At 36.4% G+C, this 19,706-nt stretch overlaps 1 protein-coding gene across 2 annotated transcripts in view; it reads left to right on the top strand.

Annotated features, from left to right (window-relative positions):
* The window catches only part of NSF (N-ethylmaleimide sensitive factor, vesicle fusing ATPase), a gene marked incomplete at its 5' end in the record, with an annotated part of 156,766 nt that overhangs the window by 5,254 nt on the left and 131,806 nt on the right, over window positions 1-19,706 (top strand). The gene's annotated exons all lie outside the window — the stretch shown is intronic.

Below are 19,706 nucleotides of genomic sequence, written 5' to 3'. Positions count from 1 at the left end.
ATAAAACCTTATAGATCCAGTTGAATCCCCTTTGTATCCCTTCTTTTTATAAAAAATTTATTTTATTTATTTAGTTTTGGCTACGTTGGGTCTTCGTTGCTGTGCGCGGGCTTTTTCTAGTTGCGGCCAGCAGGGGCTACTCTTCGTTGCGGTGCACGTGCTTCTCATTGCGGTGGCTTCTCTTGTTGCAGAGCACAGGCTTTAGGCGCATGGGCTTCCATAGTTGTGGCACGAGGGCTCAGTAGTTGTGGCTCGCGGGCTCTAGAGTGCAGGCTCAGTAGTTGTGGCGCCTGGGCTTAGTTGCTCCGCGGTATGTGGGATCTTCCCGGACCAGGGATTGAATCCATGTCCCCTGCATTGGCAGGCGGATTCTTAACCACTGCACCACCAGGGAAGTTTACATACTGTGAAATTTGCTCTATATCTTTTAACTTTTAGAAATAAAACCTTATAGATTCAATTGAATCCCCTTTGTATCCCTTCTTGATTCCACTGACCTTTTCCAGAAGTAACCACTACCCTAAAGTTGGTATAAATCCTTTCTGTTCACATCTACGTATGTTTGTGCCCATAACTAATATATTGCTTTTTGTGTTTTAAAAATGTATATAGTGGTGTCATAATGTATATTTCCTTCTACAGCGTGCATTTTTTCATTTAAAATTGTGATTGAGATTTAGTCATGTTGAAATTACGTAGAGCTAGTTAATTCTGTTTATTGTGTAGTATTCTATTTTGTAAATATACCACAATTATCTGTTTTCTTATCAGAGGACAATTTAGGTGGTTTTCAATTTTATTTCTCCTGGTGCACACATTCTTGTATATGTCTCCTTACATATGAGTGTAACAGTTTCTTTAAGGTATATGTCTAGAGACGTGGACATGTACCCTATGTAGAATAGCTACATAGAATTGCTGGGTGATCAGTGACCTTTATCTTTACCTAGTTATAACAGTTTGCAGTCTTACCAGCAGTATATGAGTACCTGATACTCATGTCCTCTCCAGCACTTAATATTGCAGACATTTTAATTTTTACAATATGATAGGGGTAAAATAATATTGTTTAAATTTGCATTTTTTTCCTGATTACTAGTGAGATTGAGCATTCTTCATATTGGTCTTTGGAGTTTCCTCTTCTGTGAATTACGTTTGCATATCCTTTGCCCATTTTTTTTCTTTTGGGCTGTTCAGTGGTGATCTTTTCATGTTTGCAGTGTTTTAGATTTAAATTTTATTTTAGTTATAACTACCCATTTTTTTAAACCTCTATAAGTAGTGTACTTGTATGTTTTAAAACAGATCGTTTCCCACTTTGAAATTAGAAAGATTTTCTTTTAAAAGGTTTTGGTGTTTGATTCATCTGGAATTTATTTTTGTGTTTGGTGTGAATTAGGAAGCTAATTTTATCTTTTCCATATGTATAACCAGTTGTCCCAATGTCATGTATTGACTCCATCCTTTTTCCCACTGAGTTGTAATGCTACCTCTGTTTTATATCCACTGTAAGTCTAGACTCTATTCTGTTTCATTATTCTGTTTGTCTATATGTGCACCAATACCACTGTTTTAATTACCATAGCTTTAAAATTATTCTTGCTATCTGGTAGTGTTAGTCCCCCTCATTTTTCTTCATTTGGCATTTCTTGCCCTTTCCATATGAAGTTTATGAGCAACTTAATCCCTCCTTTAAAAAAAAGTTTATATTTATCTTTTGCCATTGATTTACATTTTTCTTTATAGTATTTTATACGGGCAGATACAAAGATCATTTCAATAAAATTTAGCTGAATTACTCTAGGAAGCTGATAAGCTGATTTTCTTCCCTCCCTCCTTTCTTTCCTGTTTTTTTTTGCCATTAAGCAAAAAGTGCTAATAATTTATTGCAACTTTGTGCCCTATAGATTTGCAATCAGATGAATTAGCATTAGCTGTTAATGAGTAATGCAGGGTGTTTTGGTCCTTTGCTAAATTCGGAATGAAGTGCTAAAATTCTGATGTATTTTGTACTAGCTATGTAGATCTTTGGTAATGGAGAAAATAGGAAAATTATTAAAGTAAGAAATAAGTTGTCATTTTTGAAACCCAACATTCACTTCTTTATAAAATCACTAAATATTAAAGAGAATTTTAGGATTTCACTGATGGATTATTATTTTTTAATTTGTTATTTATTTTTGACCAAGTGGCTTATGGGATCTTAGTTCCCCCATGAGGGATTGAACCCGGGTCCTCGGCAGTGAAAGCGCAGAGTCCTAACCACTGGAGCGCCAGGGAATTCCCATCGCTGGTGGATTTTTTAAAAGTGTAAAGTGTTGGGCTTCCCTGGTGGCGCAGTGGTTGAGAGTCCACCTGCCGATGCAGGGGACACGGGTTCGTGCCCTGGTCCAGGAAGATCCCACATGCCGCAGAGCGGCTGGGCCCATAAGCCATGGCCGCTGAGCCAGCATGTCCGGAGCCTGTGCTCCGCAACGAGAGAGGCCACGACAGTGAGAGGCCCACATAACGCAAAAAAAAAAAAAAAAAGTGTAAAGTGTTTTTAGTGTTATGGGCATATGAGCAAACATTTTCTTACTTGGTTTGACAAGCAATGAAAATAAAACTTATCACTAATTCTGGGTCTTCCAAAAAAAATCTGAGTGCGGAGATTAAAACGATTTAGTTATCCTAGTTACTTTTCTCCTAGAGAATAATATTGACAAAATTTTTTGAGATGATAGCAGACTTAGATCCCACTGTTTAGAACAAAGCCTGGCATGAAAGTGTTATTTAGTAAATGATTGTTGAATGGGGGAATGTTTATTTCTGTATACCTTAGTAAATTATCATTTTGGACAGTGTCTGTAGTTGGATTTTAATGTTATGTTCTCTGCCAACTATTGAATACTGTTGTTTATTCTGTTATCCAAGTCATTAATATAGCATAGATCTAACTTTAAATAGCTGCTGGCCTCCGATACAGTCCTTTTCTCGATCTGCAAATATTGAGTCTGATAACTTTTTTGTTTATATAGACTTCCAATCAATTTACTACTTATAAAGCATCAAAATAAACTTAACTATAAAGTTTTACCAAGTTAAAGGATGAAATGGACCAAGAGCATTATTGAAGTCTCTTTTCCGTATTTTCTTCTCTTCTATTATAGAAGGAAATGAACCTGCCATTATTTCTGTTTTTATGAAGTTTATTTCTCTTAGTGCAATGATTCCCAAAGTGGAATCTGCAGACCAGCTAATCAGCATCACCTGAGAACTTGTTAAAAGTGCAGATTCTCTTACCCCACAGAGGTTGATTAAATTAGAAATACTGGAGGTGGGGCCCTTGCAATCCCTTAACAGTTCTGAAGATGGTGTATGCTAAAGTTGAGGACCATTGACTTAGGATTTTGAGCTCTCCAATTTACTTTAACAAATTGTTCGAGATTTTTTTCTCCAGATTTCCTTCCAAATGTATACTCAACCTTGTTATTTCTAGATTTCAGCGTTATTGTCTTACCTTTCCTTTAATACCTTCTTCACCTGTATCCAATTTTCAGACGTTTAAGAAAGCGTAAGTTATTTCGTGCAGCATGGAGAATTAGGTACCTTGACAGACCTTTCCATGGAAAATATTTGCAATGCTAGATAGCATGGTAATTACAGTTAATTAAAAGATGTTGTATTCTTGAAATTTGCTAAGACAGCAGATCTTTCTTTTTCTTTCTTTTTTTTTTGGCCGTGCTGGGTGGCTTGTGGGGTCTTAGTTCCTGACAAGGGATCGAACCTGCGCTGCCTGTGTTGGAAGCGCGGAGTCTTAACCACTGGACCGCCAAAGAAGTGTGCTAAGACAGTAGATCTTAAGTGTTCTTACCATACACACACACACAGAAGTAACTTTGTGAGGTGATGGATATGTTTATTAGCTTGTTGTGGTAATCATTACACAAGGTATACTTATATCAAAACATCACTTTGTATACCTTAGGCAAAATTCCCTAAGGTTGAGCGTGTGCATGTACGCTTGTGATCCAGCAGTTCTTCTGGAGTGGGTGTATGTGGGGGTGGGGGTGGGAGTATAGCTATCCAATTGAAATGCATACATATATTATTCAAAAGACATGTAATGTTATTAGCGACAGTATTCATAATTAAAAACTGGAAACAACTCATGGATAAATAATGGTATATTCATATAATTATATATTGTAAAAAGCAAGGAAAATGAACTATTGCTACATGCAACAAAATGGATGAGTGTTAACAATCATAATATTGATGGGTAGAAGTCACACACAAAATAATACAAGCTATATGATTCCATTTATATAAAGTTTTCAACAGGCTAAACTCTGATTTCTATCTCTGGTGGTAGAAACAAGATAGCAGTTATCTGTGGTTGGGGGTGAAGAGCTAGTGGTAAGGAGGGGGCAGTATGGGATGTTGGTAATGTTCTCTTTCTTTAACTGGGTGTTGGTTACTCTGGGTGTGTTCACTTTGCAGCAATTCTTTGAGCCAAACACAATGTGTGTACTTTTCTGTATCTGTGTTTTCTTTAATAAAAAGTTGATTTAAAGAAGTGGTAATGTTTTTTTCCTTAAACTAGGTGGTAGGAACATGGTGATTGTTTCTTGGTATTTTATATCTTAGTTTTTAATAAATATTTTATTTTTATTCAGTATTCAAAAAATATAAAAAGTAACCACTACTTCATTGTTAATTGAACATCTCCTGCACAGAGCACAGTGCCTGGAACATTATAGGTATTCATTAAATATTTGTTCCATTGAACAAACGTAGGGTAGTAATTCCTTTTTGCCTTCCGACAGCCAATCTTTTACTCAATTATTTATAAATAATTATTTCTAAATAACCAAAAAATATAAATAATACCATTATATTATTCTTATACTATCAAGCTGAGTTTATTAAACAGAGAAACCTCTCAGTATTACAGGCACTTGCATCATGAATTATTAGCATGTTTAATTATAGTGACTCAGATTAACATCAGCAATTTAGATTAATATGGATGTAAATCAATAGATTTTGCAGCTTTGAAGATGTGAAATTTAGTAGACTTTCTAATATTTTCGGGTATCTCACTTTTTTTCTTTCTTTTTTTTTCTGAACAACTGAAATCACAGCTAACTTTTTCTACTGAAACTTGTGTTCCACCTTCTGTACCATGCTGCCTCTTGCTTCTTGCCTGTCTTGCATCTCTAACTTTCTACTTTCCTGAATGCCCTGTGTCTCGCTAAGGGAAGAGCCCAGAGCTGTGGGACTTAGGGGTTGGGACTGGGGAGAGGCTCTAAGGCCTGGGATCCTTGTTCTGATTCCTTCTCCAAAAATTCTTCTCTCCTTCTTCACCCTTCAAAAGAACGTAGGTGCCAAACTTTCATCAGGATGTTGGGAATAAAAAAAAAAAAAAAAGCTTCACAAATATTGTTTTGATTTCTTTAAGAACATTTGGAGTAAACTTTTCAGAGTAAGAACACTAAGTTACTAAATAAGAATATCTTAAATTGAATGAATGGTATTTTACAGTTTTGAAAACACCTTCACAGATCCTTTCTTGTTAGACTCTCAGAGCAACCTTATGAGTTGGCACTCTCAAAATTCAGTTCAACAAATATATTTCAACTAACACAGAAACCCTCAGCTAACATCATACTTACTGGTGAACACTGAAAGCTTTCCCCTTTAAGATCAGGAACAAGATAAGGATGTCTGCTGTCTTACACTTCTATTCAACACTATTTTGGAGGTTCTAGATAGGGCAGTTAAGTAAAAGAGTAAAAAAGGCATTCAAATTAGAAAGAAAATTATATCTATATACAGATGAAAGAATTTACAAGAAAAAAACGTAGAGCTAAAAAATGAATCCCATAAAGTTGCAGGATACAAGATCAATGTACAAAAATCAGTTGCATTTCTATACACTAGCAATGAACAATTTGAAAATAAAATTAAGAAAACAGTTCCATTTACAATAGCATCAAAAAGAACAAAATACCTATGACTAAGTTTAACCAAAGAATTGTAAGATTTGTACACTGAAAACTATAAAACACATTGAAAGAAATTAAAGATCTAAATACATGGAAAGACATCTTCTTAGAAGGAAACGTAGATGAAAATCTGTTCATGGATCGGAATACTCCCAAAATTGATCTATAAATTCAGTGCAGCCTCTTTCAAAATTCCAACTGCTTTGTTCCCAGAAGTGGACAAGCTGATCCTAAAATTCATATGGAGTTGCAAAGCCATTTTAGCCACAACAATTTGAAAAAGAAAAAGAAGAGTAAAGTTGGAGGACACACTTCCTGATTTCAAAACTTATTATAAAGTACAGTAATCACGATGATATGGCACTGGCCTAAGGATAGTCACATAGTCATGTAAACCAGTGGAATAGAATTGAGAGTCCAGAAGAAAACCATACATTTATGGTTAATTGATTTTCAACAGAGGGCCAAGACCATTCAGTGGGGAAAGAATAGTCTTTTTAACAAGTGATGCTGAGACAACTGGATATCTACATGCAAAAGAATGAACCTGGACCCTTACCTCACACCACATACAAACATGAACTCAGAATGGGTCAAAGATCTAAATCTATAAAATTCTTAGAAGGAAACAAAGGTGAAAATCTGCATGACCTTGCATTAAACAGTGATTTTTTTAAAAAAAGATACGACACAAAAAGCACAAGCACCAAAGGGAAAAATAGATAAATTAGATTTCATCAAAATTTAAAATTATCATGCATCAAGAAAGTGAAGAGACAACCCACAGAATGGGAGAAAATATTTATAAATCATATGTCTGATAATGGTCTAGTATCCAGAATGTATAAAGAACCGTTATAACTCAACAATAAAAAGAAACTCTATTTTAAAATGGGCAGAGGATTTGAATAGATATTTCTCCAAAAAAGATGTGAAAATGACTAATAAGCACATGAAAAGATGTTCAGCATCATAGTCATTAGAGAAATATAAATCAAATCCCACAATGGGATACTACCTCACACCCACTAGGATGGCTATAGTTAAAAAAAAAAAGTGTTGGTGACAGTGTAGAGAAGTTGGGACCCTCATACACTGTTGGTGGAAATGTAAAATGGAGCAGCCATTGTGGGAAACAGTTCGGCAGTTCTTCAAAAAGTTAAACATAGAATGATCCAGCAATTCTCCTAGCTATATAACCAAGTGAGTTGAAAATATATGTTCATACATAAACTTGTACATGAATGTTCATAGCAGCATTATTCATAATAGCCCAAACGTGGAAATAACCCAATGTCCATCAGCTAATGAATAGATAAAACAAATGTGGGTTATCCGTACAGTGGAATATGATCACAAAAAGGAATGGAGTGCTGTCACTTGCTACAACATAGATGATCTTGAAAATATTATGCTAATTGAAAGAAGCAATCACAAAGATGACAGATTGTATGATTCTATTTATATGAAATGTTCAGAATAGGCAAATCCATAGAAAGAGAATGTAGATTAGTGGTTGCCAAGGGATGAGGCAGGGGAGAATGGGGATTAAATAGCTAATAGGTACAGGGTTTCTTTCTGGAATGCTAGAAATGTTCTGGAATTAGATAGTGGTGATAATTGCACAATGTAGTGAATATACTAAAAATCACCGAAGTGTACACTTTAAAGTGATGAATTTTATGTTATATGAACTTGTCTTAGTCTGTTTGGGCTGCTGTAACAAAATACCAGAGACTGGGTAGCTTATAAACAACAGAAATTTATTTCTCACAGTTTTAGAGACTGGAAGTCCAAGATCAGGGTGCCAGCATGGTTGAGTGAGGGCCCTCTTCTGGGTCACAGACTTCTCATTGTATCCTCACCTGCTGGAAGGGACAAGCTAGTTCTCTGGGCCCTCTTTTATAAAGGTACTAATTCCATTCATGGGGGTTCTTGACCTACTCACCTCCCAAAGGCCTCACCTTCTAATACCATCGCCTTGGGCATTAGGTTGTCAACGTATGGATTTTGGGAAGACAAACATCAAACCATAGCAGAAGTGTATCTCAAAAAATGCTAATAAACACTTCAACTAACGTTGCATATACTGGGTGGCACAGGCATGCCAGAGCTTAGAATAGTGGTACTCAACTAAGTAGTTTAAGGCAGCTGGTGATGAGTAGTGATAAGGCTGTTGGAGAAGCACAAATAATAGAGATATGGGAGATACCCAGTCTTACTAGGAACCAAACAAAGAGTTGTATAGACTTGGCTTTGTAAGATGGGTAAGATTCCATAGGTGGAAGGGGTTTGGAATAGGAAATTCAGGCAAAAGGGGTAGTATAAAACAAAGGTATGGAGTTTGGAATATGAAGTATCAATACATGGGCTTTATTATTTAGGAATCACATTTTTAGTTTTAGGTCATGTCTGGTGGCAGACAGAAGATTGAATTGGAGAAGAGAAATTAGAGTCAGGGAAACCAATCAGGTTATTGCAGTTTTTTTAGGAGAGAGGTGATGTTGGCTGAAATAGATCAACAGTTGTGAGGATGGAAGGGAGGAATCAAATGCAAGTTACAGTGCAGAAGTAGAATTAATAGGTCTTGGCCCCAATTTATGTATGTGTGTGCACGTGCGTGAGTGTATTGGATGGTGAAGGGGAGAATGACCTTGAAATTGTGAATTTGAATGAATTGAAAGGTTAATGATGACGTTAGGACAGCCAGAGAAACAAATTAAAATGAATACTGAGGAGAGGGAGATACCACTGAATTTCTCAATTAGAAAGGCATTGGTGACTTGGAAGAGCCATTGCAGTAAAGTAGTTGCTGGAGAGGATTTCAAAGAAGATTGCCAGAGGATGAGAAGATGGGAGGCAAGGAAGGAGACTTGAGAAATTTGGTTGTAAAGTGAAGAGAGAAAGGTTGATAATTTGAGGTAAGAGAATTAAGGAACTTTTGCTTTTTAAGTCACTATGAGGGGTGTGGACCCGCCTCTGGAATGAGAGAGGCTTACTGTCAGTGACCCAAGAGGCGAAAGACCAAAGGCTGCATAGGCGGGTTGCCATCAAACCTACAGATGAGGGATTCTACCTCCTTATACATTTGAGATATGTGCCTTAAGATGCTTCTGTAAGGTTAAGAATAGAATGCTGTGATCCTTGAATGTGACCAAATGGAGCTACAGTACGAGCTTGAATCAAATTAGAGGTAGCTATAGGATTAAAACACACAATCTTTAGTTTATTCACTTTAAAATTAGATTTTTTTATCTTCTAAGTATACAAAATTCAGAATGAGTCATATTTTAAAAATTATTTAGAGAGAAGTAATTTTCCTATGAGAAAACAAAAATGTTAGCTAGAGCGAGGGCCGGGTGTTTGCAGGTGTGTAAAGCTTTTAAAACAGCGCCTGGCGTGTAATAAGCTCTCAAAACACATTAGCTGTTATTATTGACTCTCCTCCAGTCCAGCCACCAAGTGGATAATCATTCGCCTCAGTGCCATTTATTGAATAGTTCAGCTTTCCTCTACTGATTCTAAATCTCACATATCAAGTTCTCACCTGGTTCTATTTCTGGATTGTTTGTTCTACTCCATTGAACTGTTTCTGTACTAATACTACAATACATTGTTTTATTTTATTTATTTTTGTTTTATTTTTAGTTTTTTTTTTGGCCACGGGAGCTTAGTTCCCCAACCAGGGATTGAACCCCGGCCCTCGGCAGTGAAAGCGTGGAGCCTAACCACTGGACTACCAGGGAATTCCACTAAATTGTTTTAATTACTGTGTACGGCATGTTTTGATGTCTAGTAGGGCCAGTCTCATTCTTTGTGAAATTTTTCTTGGCTACTTTCACAAATTAAAAAAAAATTTTGTTCCCTTCTCATTTTGCCTATTACATTTATAAAACTTTGCCAGTTACAGTTTAGATTGAATTTGCTGAAGTCCCATTGGATTTTCTTATAATTACATTAAGTTTATAGGTTAATTTGGAGTTGATGATATCCTTACAGTATTAAGTCATTGCATAGAATGACATCATATATCTCTACATTTACTTGGATATTCTTTTTTTTTTTTTTTTTTTTTTTTTGCGGTACGCAGGCCTCTCACTGTTGTGGCCTCTCCCGTTGCGGAGCACAGGCTCCGGATGCGCGGGCTCAGCGGCCATGGCTCACGGGCCCAGCCGCTCCACGGCATGTGGGATCTTCCCAGACCGGGGCAGGAACCTGTGTCCCCTGCGTCGGCAGGTGGACTCTCAACCAATGCGCCACCAGGGAAGCCCTACCAATTTTTTAATTCCACAAATATTTATTGAGTGTCTATTATGTGCTAAGTATTGTACCAAGTACTTCTCCAAATTTTAAAGTAATGTATTTTGAGGCATTAATGAATGTTCCCAAGTTAATTATTTATTCACAGAGCCAAGGATTTAGTTAACTGGCTTATGACTTGGTGTTCATTTTGATGCTCAGTCATTGGTTAATCTGCCCAGTATAAATAAAATTTTAACTCTTTGTATATCTATCAAAAGATTCTGTGTTTCAGACCATATCTTGTAATTTCTTACAGAGTTTATTAAAAAGTATGTTTTCTTAATTTATATACAAAAATCTTTGCCACACTGTAGTCAAAGAGAATTAGATTTAACCTACATGGTTTAATTATGAAGAAAAAACACACATAAGCAAATTATGAGACCATGTCTTATATTTCATGAATAATGACAGTGTCCTTTTATTAAGCATGTCCTTCCAGTTATTTTCCTAATGTGTGAGGTCATCACTGTCTATGCAGAAACAGAGGTCTGAAATGAAATATACCATCAATTAACTTTAATACAAAAATTTTAATTTGGGTAGTAAAATAGCAGCTATCTATATTTTTTAACTTGGAAAATGCAGAAAGGAAGAAAATAAATCACTCATAGTCCCATTGTCCAATCACAATTGTTTTTTACATTTTGGTGTGTTTTTATTTTTAATTTATTTATTTATTTTTGCGGTACGCGGGCCTCTCACTGTTGTGGCCTCTCCCGTTTCGGAGCACAGGCTCACGGCCCTAGCCACTCCGCGGCATGTGGGATCCTCCCGGACCGGGGCACGAACTGGCGTCCCCTGGATCGGCAGGCGGACTCTCAACCACTGCGCCACCAGGGAAGCCCTGGTGTGTTTTTATTTAATTTCTTTGCTATACTTAAAAAAATAAAACTATAAAGTAAAATTTATATATATATATGTATATATATACATGTATACATATACTATCCTGTGATTTGAATATTATGAGGATATGATATTTAATTAAGTGGATATGTTTTAGTTTTCATTGACCATCACTTTGAAATAGGACTTTTAGTTTGCTTCTAATTCATCACCGTTAAAGTAATCCTGTAGAGGACAACTTTGTACATAAAAGTTCTCTATATTTAAAATTATTTTCCTAAGATAAGGGTTATTTATTGTAAAAAACAGTTTATTGTAAAAAACAGTTCCAACCATTCAGAATTGTGAAAAGCGAAGGTGTTTCATTTATACCTTCTTGTTTCACCTCAGTGGTAACTAATTTAGTGTGTATCTTTTTTATTAAAAACTTACTCTACATGCTATTTTATTTCTTTTTTAAAACTTAATTCTATATTGTGGACATTTCCCTTGTCAGTACATACAGAGGTACCTTGACCTTTTAAATGGCTGCATAGTTGTGATACTTTTAACCATGCGCCTATTCACGGCATTTATTTAGCTTTAGACTGTGATTTTTTTTTCTATTACAAATAATTCTTTACTGAATATCTCTATGATGAGATTTATTATTTACTCTATATCAAGTGAATAAGAATACTTCATTTAATTCTCTTGTGTATGTTTGGGTGGTTGTGCATTTATTCCTATGTCCTCCTGTTTCCATTCCTGCCCATAGGGAGAGTAGAACTTTAGATCAATTCCCTTGCGTCTTAGTGGAAGAATTATTACAGGGAAAACAAACAATCTTACTTTTCTCAGGAGGAAGAATTGCCAATCTGATGGTTAGTATGGGACATTCATGCCAGGAGTTGTAGGTTTTATACTTCCTCTTTTCACATCCTGTGCCCAGGACTAGCAGGCCAATATGGTCAGCAACCTTAGACTGGCCTTTAGAGGTAGATCTGGCCATTCTCCTAGTTCTGTTTATTCCTACAGCTTGGATGAGGACTGGTTGGGGAGAGAACTGAATCTGTTCTGCAGACCTAGTTGGCTTTCTTTACCAGTAGGCCTACCTGAGTACAGATGTACCAAGGTCTAGGTCTTTGTTGCATGTGTGTATGTACCTTGTACCTAAACTATGTTTTCTAGTTTGAACATTTATACTGTCTTTACATGGGAATTATTGGTGATTGCCCAGCCATTAAAAAATCAGACCATCACTTCTCAACTTTATTGAGGTATAACCTATATACAATAAAATACAATCAAGATATAGAACATTTCTGTTATCTCAAAAAATTACTTCATGCTTTTCTGCTGTTCATTTCACCCCGGCCCCAGGCAATCACTGATTGTGTGTGTGTGTGTGGTTGTTACTCTAGATTAATTTTGCTTCTTCTATGATTTCATGTAATTACAAGGTGATGCAAAAGAGTTCATCCTATATTATATAAGCATCTGGCTTTACTTGGCATTATGTTTTTGAGGTTTACTCATGTTGTTGCATATATCAGTAGGTAGTTTCTTTTTAATTGCTGGGTAGTGTTCCATTGTATGGCTGTACCACAATTTGTTTATCCATTCAACTGTTGGTAGATCTTCGTGTTATTTCAGCTTTTGACTATTATGAATAAAGTTGCTGTGACCGTTTGTGTACTAGTCGTTGTGTGGCTGTATGTTTTCATTTCTCTTTGCTTAAAACCTAGGGGTAGATCTGCTGGGTCACATTAACCTTATAAGAAACTGCATTACATCTTTGCCACTATTTAGTGCTGTCAGCCTTTTATATTTTCCTTTGTGTTTTTTTTTTCCCCTCAAAAAACCAAAATGGGAGCTCAGGTTTTTTTTTCTTTTTCAATATAAGTTTGGAAAGGAATTTTAAGGCCCTAAGGGATGTCACCTATGTGAATAGTTACTGATTTGAGATGGATAATGTGAAGGGTATCCCTCCATGCTCTTTGCAAGATTACTATAGGACACACAAATTTAGCTTATTTCTGTCCATCACTTCTAGTCCCACAGGACTTCACAATTTTAATAGAAATTATTATTTCAGGAGTTTATAGCAGAGTGGTTCCATAGGCCTGAAGACACGGATTACTGATGGCCTTTCTCACACTGCTCTAGACTAGCACCATCTAATGAAACTTTCTTCAGTGACAGTTAATAGCCACATGTGGCACTTGAAATGTGACTAGTGCACCTGAATTTTAAAATTTTAATTAGTTTTAATTTTAATAACCATATGTGTCTAGTGGTTACTTTATTGAATAGTGCAGTTATAAAATGTTATTTTTCAGGAAGCACAAAATTGAGTGAGACTTGTTAGCTGAGCTGGCTCTGGGGCAAGTTTGTATATTCTGTCCTACTTCCCTTTCCTGTGGGGGAATTTGTGTCTCTAGACAGATGTAACCTAGGCCTGAAGCACCACAGAGAAGACCAATGGATTCATGAGTGTTGCAGTTATCTGTAATGAGGTCTTATAATCAGGTACTACACGCTTTGGGTTTTTCTATTTATTTTGCCCTACTGAGTTCTTTGGTAAACAATAAAGCATATATTTTAAAAATCCAATTTTTAAAGTGGACCTTTGGATGAAAGTATGTTATTTAAATTTGAAAACTATGCAGTGATGCCCAGAGGAGTCCTGATTACCTGCCCCCCCCCGCCCAATTTTTTTCTTTTTGATGGGAAGAAGCCAGTTCTCTTTCTGCACTTTAAAGGCTCTCACGTAAGTAATGATATAACTTTTTTTTTCCTTTGGCATAAGGATTATATATTTAAAAAATTTTTTAATATTTATTGATGGAGTCATTTAAAAATAACATTAAAGCCCATTACAGGTTATCATAAAGAACCTATCTTTAAGCAGAGGCTGACACACCATTTTAAAGCAAGTATACTCCAATAAAGATGTTTAAAAAAAAAGAACCTATCTTTATGAAAAGATAACTATAGTTTACAAGGCAAAAAAAAAAAATAGTGAGTGGCACTGTTTTACATTTTTGCAAATCTCTGACTTAGAAGACAGCTGTAATTCTCACACATCTGCATCTGCATTCAATCTGTTGTCTCATGCAGATATGTAATTGGAAAAGAAAGGAGTATTTTTAAAATTTACACTGGAGTATAGTTGCTTTACAATGTTTTAGTTTCTGCTGTACAGCAAAGTGAATCAGCTATATGTACACATATATCCCCTCTTTTTTGGATTTCCTTCCCATTTAGGTCACCAAAGAGCATTGAATAGAGTTCCCTGTGCTAAACAGTAGTTTCTCATTAGTAATCTATTTTATACATAGTATCAATAGTGTATATATGTCAGTCCTAATCTTCCAATTCATCCCACCCAACCCCCTTTCCCCCTTGGTATCCATACGTTTGTTCTCTATGTCTGTGTCTCTGTTTCTACTTTGCAAATAAGATCATCTATATCGGGCTTCCCTGGTGGTGCAGTGGTTAAAGAGTCCGCTTGCCAGTGCAGGGGACATTGGTTCAAGCCCTGGTCTGGGAAGAGCCCATATGCCGCGGAGTAACTAAGCCCGTGTACCACAACTACGGAGCCCACGTGCCACAACTACTGAAGCTTGTGCACCTAAAGCCCGTGCTCCGCAACAAGAGAAGCCACTGCAGTGAGAAGCCCATGCACCGCAACGGAGAATAACCCCTGCTCGCTGCAGCTAGAGACGGCCGCACACAGCAACGAAGAACCAAAGCAGCCAAAAATAAATAAATTTATTTAAAAAAAAAAATCATCTCTACCATTTTTCTAGATTCCACATATATGTGTTAATACGATATTTTTTTTTTCTCTTTGTGACTTACTTCACTCTGTATGATACTCTTTAGGTCCATCCACGTCTCTGCAGATGACCCAATTTCATTCCTTTTTTTTTTTTTTTTTTTTTTTGCGGTACGCGGGCCTCTCACTGTTGTGGCCTCTCCTGCTGCGGAGCACAGGCTCCGGACGCGCAGGCCCAGCGGCCATGGCTCACGGGCTTAGCCGCTCCGCAGCACGTGGGATCTTCCCGGACTGGGGCATGAATCATGTCCCCTGCATTGGCAGGCGGACTCTCAACCACTGCGCCACCAGGGAAGCCCTCATTCCTTTTTATGGTTGAGTAATATTCCATTGTATATATGGACCACATCTTCTTTATCCATTCCTCTGTTGATGGACATTTAGGTTGCTTCCATGTCCTGGCTATTGGAAATAGTGCTGTAATGAACATTGGGGTACATGTGTCTTTTGAATTATGGTTTTCTCTGGGTATATGCCCAGTAGTGGGATTGCTGAGTCATATGGTAGTTCTATTTTTAATGTTTTAAGGAACCTGCATAATGGCTGTATCAATTTACATTCCCACCAACAGTGCAAGAGGGTTCAAAGTAATGATATAATTACTTCTGCTGAAGTTTTCATTAAAAATTTGTTGAGATTTTCATTCTTTTGCGTAGCAATGAGTTAATAATTTTTTACATTTCAAGTTGTTAATGAAAACATTTTATAGCCTTCAGACAGTTAAATATTCTAGTACCTCAGATAACTAAACTTATATAAATTTGCCTGTCAGTTTCGTATTTTCATTTCATAATAGCTATGTGGCCGTCGTGGCTGGGCTTTTATCATTGTTTCCTAGAGGCAAGGTCAGTGTTAGAAAAATTGTGGAATGTTCCCTTGGCATTATTGTGATAAGTAAACAGCTACTATTTATAGGGTCTCATATTTTGATGAGAAAATGAGATACCGTGCTTGGCTTACCATAAAAACACAGATGCTTCTAGACTCCAGTAGGGAGGCCGTTTGCTCACAGCATCTGTTTTAGTTGGCCAGCCAGATGACTTTTACAGATTTTTTCACTCTTATTTAAAGGACACCAACTCTTTGACAAGTAAACAAGTTTACAAATGAAAAGGTTAACTTAGCATTTTGTAAATTTTTACATAACTTTGGCTATATCAATTCTGTGTAATTTTGAACTATTAGATAATTTTATTTAAATTATATCACTTCCTAAGTAACCTTGAAATGTCCTTTGTGTCCATGTTCTTTGAATTGTTTATTCTGAAGTTGGGATAGATTGTATTGATCTGTAAGTTCATTTATTCAACAAATGTTTAATGAGCACTGACTGTGTGCCATGCCCTGTCTTAGCCCTGGGAACCATAGATCCGAGCAAGATGTAGTCTCAGTCCTTGAGAACCTTATGTCTTTTACGCAGTGTAAACAGATAATAAAAATACAGTTAAGTTCTTCCATTTGACCTTTATCTTATAGGAGGAGAAGATATCTAGGAAGGTCTTCTAGAAAATGTAATGTCTGAGCTGAGAAATTGTAGAATAAGTAGGAGTTGGCTGGACAAGGGGCTCAGAGTTAGGGAAGAGAGGAATATAAGAGAAAGAAGTGGGACTTCCCTGGTGGTGCAGTGGTTAAGAATCCGCCTGCCAATGCAGGGGACACAGGTTCGAGCCCTGGTCCAGGAAGATCCCACATGCTGTGGAGCAACTAAGCCCGTGTGCCACAACTACTGAGCCTGCGCTCTAGAGCCTGCGAGCCACAACTACTGAAGCCCACACACCTAGAGCCTGTGCCCTGCAACAAGAGAAGCCACCGCAACGAGAAGCCCGCGCACCACAACGAAGAGTAGCCCCCACTCGCTACAATTAGAGAAAGGCTGAGCGTAGTATCGAAGACCCAGTGCAGCCAAAAATAAATAAATTTATAGGATAAAAAAAAAAGAACTTGAATGTCATAGAAAGCAGTTCTGGATTTTGCAGGGCCTCGGGGTTAAAATATTGAAAAAAAAAAAAAAAGAAAGAAGCTTGTATGTGAGAGAGACCCCAGGGTAAGAGGGAAACAAAGTTCTGCACAGTTTGGTCAGGTGGCCGGTCAAATGGTGACCATGGGCAAAAATACTATCTCATTCGGAAAGCAAACTTATGACCTTATTTGTGTCATGTTCTAAATTAGTGATTTCATAGATCTCATACACAAAATATGTTTTGATCCTATATCCCCAGTATATATACCTATTTATTTTTAAGTGATACACTAATAGTTTATATACATAGTAAAACATACACAAAAAAGAAGGATGAGCTAAAGATGAACTGTAGAAAATTCTCTTAATTTTATTTATTAATAATTCAGAAAGCAAAGTGATGCTTTACTATTCTTTAAAATCTAGGTTTAATATTTTGTAATACAGCTATTCAGAGGTCTATTTCTAAATTCAGGTTTTTTTAAAAAATAAATTTATTTATTTATTTTTGGCTGTGTTGGGTCTTCGTTGCTGTGCGCAGGCTTTCTCTAGTTGTGTCCAGTGGGGGCTACTCTTCATTGCAGTGTGCAGGCTTCTCATTGCGGTGTCTTCTCTTGTTGCGGAGCACGGGCTCTAGGCGCGTGGCCTTCAATAGTTGTGCCACGCAGGCTCAGTAGTTGTGGCTCGCGGACTCTAGAGCACAGGCTCAGTAATGGTGGCGCATGGGCTTAATTGCTCTGTGGCGTGTGGGATCTTCTCAGACCAGGGCTCAAACCCATGTCCCCTGCATTGGCAGGCGTATTCCTAACCACTGTGCCACCAGGGAAGCCCTAAATTCAGGGGTTTTTTGTTACTTGATTTTAATGGCCATCAAAGCATAGATAAGAATGGGGGAAATTTAGCTGTACTTTTGAAATTCCCCCAGATTGTGTACCATTTATGGAAATGTTTTATTGAAATGTGTGAAATGTGGTTGGTAAATTTCCATCTATTTTTCTTGCAGACTAATCAGAATGTATTGTACTTTTATAGTACTAATAAATGGGTTCAAAAATCATTGAAAAATCATTTAGATGATTTTTTTAAAGATTAGAAAAGTTTGCTTCTAACTTTTTAAAGCATGCAGATATGAGAGTTTTTATTTCTTGCTTGTTTTTAGGTAATATACATTGTTTTCAATAGCAGAATCGCTTAGCAATGGAAATGTTTCTAAGTAACCATTTTTGAAATGTGCTCTATTCGTTAGCACAAGGTATTTTTTACTTTTTGTTTTTGTTCATTTTTATCTTGTAGGAGCAAGGTGAATTTTTCTTTTCTTTTTCTTTCTTTTTTTAATATCTTATTGGTAGCACTTTACCTTTTGGTAACCAGTGAATCCCTATATGGTTTACCAAAAAAAAAAAAAAAAAAAAAGATTTTACACTGCTTCCTGGCCTTTTACAGAGTGTAGGAAAGATTCTATATTGTAAAGGTCTTGTTTTGATAAAGTTGACCTCAGTGACATCATGAAGGACATGTGCACACCTTTGGCTCTGACTTGTATGCAGCAACAGTTTACCTGTGAATGAAACAGTGAACAACTTTCACTTAATGTGCTGTCTTTGTAACTTTATTCTGGAATTATTCTTTTTATTCCAGTCAAAACAGCCATTCCATCAGTGGTTACAGTTTTCCCATAATGCGTATTGTTTCATTTATAGTTTAGACTGTATCTTTTTCACTACATCTTTCCTTTAGTGACTCGCAAAATTGTAGTTCTTGGTGTGTTTTGCAATTACCTAGCAAATCTTCTAAGATGAAAGAAATAACTATATTTTGATTCTACTATATAGCAGACCTCCTACACTCTATAATATGTCCTGATATCTTCAGCTCTTTAGAGTTTTCTAAGAGATTTTGGCTATCTTTACCAATAGAAGAATACTAGTTTGTCACCATTTTATTTTCCATGTATCATTTTAGTCATTTTTACTGTGGGTCATAGCTTCTTGTCTTTTCTCTCAGGAAACCTTAGCAGTTTCAACAGTTATTTAACTTTAATACAATGCTGTGAATTGCTAGATTCAATAGGATGTGACTTTAAACATAGGTGGAAAAATTAGAGAAGTTTATCTCTTGCTGTGAATACTGAATTTTTAAAGGCCTGGCAGATTATGAAGACTTTATTAGTGTCATTAGGTTATATTATTAGTGTCATTAGGTTATATCTTAAGGCAGAATATACACTTAGCATGGGGTTCATCTTTAATAAAAATGGGTATAAATAAATATAAATAGAAGAACTGATATTTTCTTCTTATACCCCAAAGGATTATCCAGCAAACCCTTCAGGTGCACATACCCCACTTTAGAGACCACTGCTCTGAACAACTGGGGTAGCTGTATTGAAACTAGCCTTTTATTAAAAACAAAAGCAAGGCAAAGAGTAATTTATTTTCCTCTATAAATTTGTATTTGGGAGAAAAATTTAAGAAGAATCAGCTTTGGCTTGAGGTTTGAAGAGTGAGTACGTTAGTCATAAACAGACTATGAGTGTCATATTTCAATAACTAGGAAACCCTAGAGGATGGTGGAAGGATTATTGGTTACATACATTATATGAAGGAATGTTTTACTAGTAGCTGTTGATCAATGTTGATCAAAAGGACTGTTAATTGCTATTTTATTTTAAATATACCTGTAATTATTTTTGTTGGGAGGTATTTGGAAGATAGCTTTTCTTAGTCTATAGAAGAAATGGTTCATAGCCACTTGAGATCTCTTATGAGGAGATACTTTTTCA

Source organism: Stenella coeruleoalba (genome assembly GCF_951394435.1).
Source record: "Stenella coeruleoalba genome assembly, chromosome: 19".
NCBI classification, from domain to species: domain Eukaryota; kingdom Metazoa; phylum Chordata; class Mammalia; order Artiodactyla; family Delphinidae; genus Stenella; species Stenella coeruleoalba.
This window is presented reverse-complemented; position numbering and strand designations above follow the sequence as displayed.